Raw genomic sequence first — 5,465 nt, 5'->3', positions numbered from 1 at the left:
TTCGGCTTACATCTATTCCCTGGCTCCTCCACTGACTTGCTCTGGACCTTCAGCAAGGAGCATAATGTTTAAAGGCTCAGTTTTATCATCTGTGTAATGGTTTGTTGTATTACACTAGGTAATATGCATAAGCACAGTTAATGCAATTCCCGGCACAAAATAAGCACTCAACAAATAAGCACTCTATAATGACGACATTATAGAGATGGAGACAGGATCAGTGGTTGCCAGGTGTTAGGGCAGGGTGACAATGTTGGCTATTGTCATTTAGAATAGAGTCTTGAAATCCTTCCACTCTGAAAGGCTACCTCTTCTTCCTCCAAGTAGGACTGCTCTCAAAGGCAGAGGTGGGTACTCCCTGTGTCAGGTGGCTCCTTCCCCCTTCAAAGACCATCTGAGGGAATCGCTTAAAAATGGACATCAGCTTTTTGCCACTCTGGCTCCCTTTATCACCCTAACCTCCTGCACAGCTTGACTTTCAGTCTACTGACTCTTTCTTGCTTAAAATGAAATTAATTCCCCCTCTGACACCCTTCTCTTCAGCTGCCTGCCTTCTATTTTCACATCAAGTTCAAATGATTTCAGTGTTTCAGTGAACTTTTTAAGGTGAAAAACATGGAACTGATTGTCCTTAGGCTGGCCAGCAGCTTTAATTAGAGTGACTGTGTAGTGGCCCATTAATTAAATGAGGAGCTATTTTTAGATGTGTGTGTTCATTAGTCCTGCTGAGCCCCTCTTTCTTCAGATTTGTTAAAAAAACAGGTTAATTTATGGCCAGGTTAGAAGTCATTAACTCTTTATCTTCACCTTTTCTCACTAAATCACTCATGGGGCTTCTCTGTTGCTAGAAAATCCGAGTGAAGGCAGGCGGACACTTGGGAAGCAGAGCTGCCTTTCTCCAATGATACCTCCCAAAGACAGCACTCTAGGCGGCAGAGGTTTGCTCCAGATACTCCAATAGTAGGTGCTTTTGAGCTTCGTTATAGAATTGAATTTCTCAGAGCTACTGAGCTATTTGTTTTTATTCTTATTTTTTTAATTTTGTTTTATTGCTTAAAGTATTACAGAGAGTATTACATATGTCTCCTTTTTTCTCTCCCCTTGACCTTCCCCTGGCCTCCCCAACCCCCCAGTGTCTTGTGTCCATTGGTTATGCTTATATCACTGCATGCAAGTCTTTCGGTTGATCTCTTACCCTCCACCCCAACCCTCTCTGGCCTTCCTGCTGTAGTTTGACAGTCTGTTATTGATTGATTGATTTTAGATGAAGAGAGGGAAGGAAAGAGAGGAAAGAGAGAGAGAGAGAGAGAAAGAAAAATATCAAGATGATATTCCACTTATTTATGTGTTCATTGGTTGTTTCTTGTATGTGCCCTGACAACCTTGGTGTATCAGGGTGATGCTTTAACCAACAGAGCTACCCAGCCAGCACATGAGCCATTTTTAAATCACAGAGCTCTGCACTAGCTGATTTGGCTCAGTGTATAGAGCGTCAGCCTGCGGACTAGAGGGTCCCAGGTTTAATTTCAGTGAAGGGTATGTACCTCAGTTGCAAGCTCTTCCCTGATTTAAAAAAAAAAAAAGTACAGAGCTCTGCTGTTTGTTGGGGAATGATTCACCCTTCAGTCCACACTGGCAATTTTATCCCCAGGGCTGTCTCTACTGTCTTGTACATAGACTCAAACTGAACTTACAACACTTTTATAAATTCTGAGGCAATATTATACCAAGTAAATATATGTATGTGAATATATATATATATATATATATTCACACACATATATATATATATACTTTAAAAAATAGTTGAATCTTCACAAAAAGATATCTCCTGTTTGATTCCATTTATATAACTTTGAAAATGACGACATTATAGAGATGGAGACAGGATCAGTGGTTGCCAGGTGTTAGGACAGGGTGTGACTATGAAGGGTAGACAGGGAACACTTGGTGGTTCTGTATCTTGATTGTGGTGATAGTTACATCACTCTTTACATGTGACAAAACTTCATAGAGCTGAACACATGCACACAAAGAAAGTAAAAAAAGAAAAACAATCTCAGCAAGCTAATTATATGTTATAATCAAATATGCATAAATACAACAAATAAGTAGAAAGCAAATAACATGTATTGCTAAGATTTGGCATAGACTTATTAGCTATAGCTGGACAGGCAATTAACAGTCATTTAATCAAGTCATATTTATACTCAATGTCAGTTAAAGTAGGTTCATTAAAGTCTTCTATGCTATTACAGTTTTTAATACCTATTAATGAATAATAAGGCATTTGAATTCCCTACAGCTATATTTTGATTTCAGTACCTTGCATTATGCTTTAGGCTTAACAATCTTTAAGTTAACAAGGGGTTATTTTTGCATTAGAGCAGAACAGAACTTTAATGCATGAATTTATAAATGCTTATTCCTGTTGTGGATATTAGCCTCTGTGTGGTCAGTCATCAATAACGTACAATTTATGGGAAATCTCTCTTTTTTCTCTATCCCTTTATCACCATCATCCCACTTCGATACAACTATTGATTCTGATTGATTTTTAGGAGAGTGGGGGTAACTGAGAAGATCACCTTTCTCTCTGCTCTGACTCTTGATTTTCCTGGAAACATTAACTCCTTACACACACCCAGTCTTGATAAATTGTGAGGAGTTAAGCTTATTTTGCTGGGTTCCCCCCTCCCACCCCCACTTTGTGTATGTTGTCTCTTTCATGATCTCTCACATAAAGCTGGAGCCAGAGTCCTATTTCTCATAGTGGAAAGTGATCTGATAAATTACATGACAACATGTTAAATCATCTATAGGCAATTCCATTTTAGGTGAGATTACCAGAAAAATAAAAGTAATCTATTGTAATAATTGGTGGCACAATTTTTATATTTAAAAATGCCAGTACCTAAATATGCCTAGGAAGTGAATTTCTACACTATAGTAGAATTTTAGTCACTATAGCACCTGGGAAGGAAAGATAAATTTTTTAAGGGGGCATGCAGTTGGCATTTTTTATACTGTTAAAGTTATGATAATCAAGTAATTGTTTAACTCAAGCATAAAGCTTTTTTAGCTTTGTTCAATATGTTGAAATTTTAAAAAGTATGTAAAATAGCATTTAGAGAATATGTTTGCAAATCTTAGCATCTCTGCTATATTTTAAGTTGTCTGAGAGCAGGGGAATATGTCTTATAGCTTTGTGTCTTAGTGCTACTTAGCAGATATTTAATATACTTAATATATTTAATAGCAGATATTTAATAAAGATTAGCAGGTTAAATGTATATATATTGCTTTAAAAAAATTTAGATGTAAACATACTATTGTAACGGTAAGTACAACCACTGACTGCTATATTCATGTTCTCAGATCTCTGATTCTCCTTAAATAATATCACATTCAACAGTAATATAACATTAGTTGCACTATATTTTTGCCTTGATATTCTTTAAGAGATCATTTGGAATATTACTGTTAAATTTATATACAGGTATAAAAAAGTCTTTATGTCCATTTCTCAAACATGCTTCCTTGCTTAAGAAGAGAACATCTATGCTTTAGGAAAATGCCAGTCTGTTCTATAATGGGCTTATATGGTTATTGTTCAAAGAGAAAACTTAATATTGCTTTTCAATAAAAATAACAGATGGCCGATATACAACTCATATCATTACCAATACTGTTTTTATTACATTTCTGGGTTTATATTTCCAAATTTCATTTCTTCCCAGGAGTAGAAAAACAATCATATATTATTCTGCTCTAAAATTAATCCTAAAATATGAATTCTAAACTATAGAAGAAACAAGTTTTAATCCCCCTCTCTTTTTTATTTTAAAAAAAAATCCATGTCACAAAACGGAGTTAAATAAACTTTTTCTGTAAAGGGCTGGACAGTAATTATATTTGGTTTTGCAAGTCAAACAGTTTATGTTTTAACTACTCAGCACTGCTCTTGTAGGGCAAACAGCCATAGACAGTAGGGAAGCGAATGTGGGTGACTGGAGTTAGCCCACAGGCCTTAGTTTACTTACCCCTGTTACACACACTATTAAGGGAATGCCAACAACAACAACAAAACACAACAAAAACAAAAAAACAACAAAAAACATTTTTTCTATTTTTGTGGAGAAAGCTAGTGTTAAGGAGGAGATTTGCCTGGAAGCACTATTGAGATCTCACAATGTTGGCAGTAAGGGATGTTTAGGAAGAGGTTAATAAACCTGTGGAATCTGCAGTGACTGGTACAGAGCTGGCATGAATTTCAAATAGGAAAACTGGCCTCTGTTGCACAGGTGAGAGAATAACCCCGTTTTACTGATGTCAGTTGGTAAATGTCCACTGGCTCTCTCCCAAGGTGGCATGTGTAGAACAGATGCTTAACCACTAGCACAAAGCCAACGGCTGAGAAGTTTTTGATTGGTTGCTCATTGCTACTTCTTTAATACCAAAATGGGTATCAAATGAGTATCAAAATGGGTACCATGGGCACTCAATTACTATATTAGATAAAGGGAAAAAAAGCAATCCATTTTTCTTCCATTTAGACCAGTCTAAATTGATTATCTTCACTTCCCATTTACCTTGCCATGTGTCTCTCTTAAACCATAATTTCAGGAGTAAAAGTATTTATACATTTTTGCTGAGTTCAAGAATTTAATGTGCTGAACAATATATCATTTAAAGAGCTGACCGGCAATTTTATGATTGATAATGGAAATGTTAATGTATTGTTAGCCTTCTTCTTTTTGGCCTAAAGTGAGCTAATAACTGGAATCATTATGATGTGCCTATAAAGTATTCAGGCAAAAGGGAAGGTGCAGAAGTTGAGGTGCATTTTTCAAGTTAATTGTAATATTGGAAAAATGAATTAGATGGAAGGAAAAACCCAATTTAATAACCTTTTGCTGATAAAAGGGGCAATGGAATAACCAGTTTCTGAAACCTGTAATGCTATTCTTTGGATGAATTTACAACAGAGTTTTACCCATTAATTCATGTCTTGTGTTTGTTAGCACAACACTTGCTACTGTGGAACCTAGGGTTTTACTGAAACATGCCATTTCTCTGGACTTGCTGTTAGTCTCTCTGCCTTGATGCCCTCACACTGCCATGGCATTTCATAGAACAGTTTCCCAGTCATCTTGGTGTTCCATAGAGCAGTTGCCCAGTCCCCTTGGACTTCTAGCTCTGTGTCTGCAAGGATCATAATGGGTCTGAGGGAAGAGTGAGAGGAAAAGGAAGCCCAGGGGTGGTTCCCAGGAAGTGTCTAGTTGCTTCTCAACCCACAGGGCAGGTCTGTGGCATACATTCTCAAGGGAAGGATGCCAACCCTCTTCCACGACCCCCAGGCTGCAGGGATGGGATCAGTGTTTGAGGGACACAAAATTCTGAGGCATGACAATGGCTTGTGGCATCCAAGAGTCACAGCACACAGCTATGCAGTATAGCTGAGG

This window comes from Myotis davidii, unplaced genomic scaffold, assembly GCF_000327345.1.
Source record: "Myotis davidii unplaced genomic scaffold, ASM32734v1 scaffold6, whole genome shotgun sequence".
In the NCBI taxonomy this organism is placed as follows: domain Eukaryota; kingdom Metazoa; phylum Chordata; class Mammalia; order Chiroptera; family Vespertilionidae; genus Myotis; species Myotis davidii.
This window is presented reverse-complemented; position numbering follows the sequence as displayed.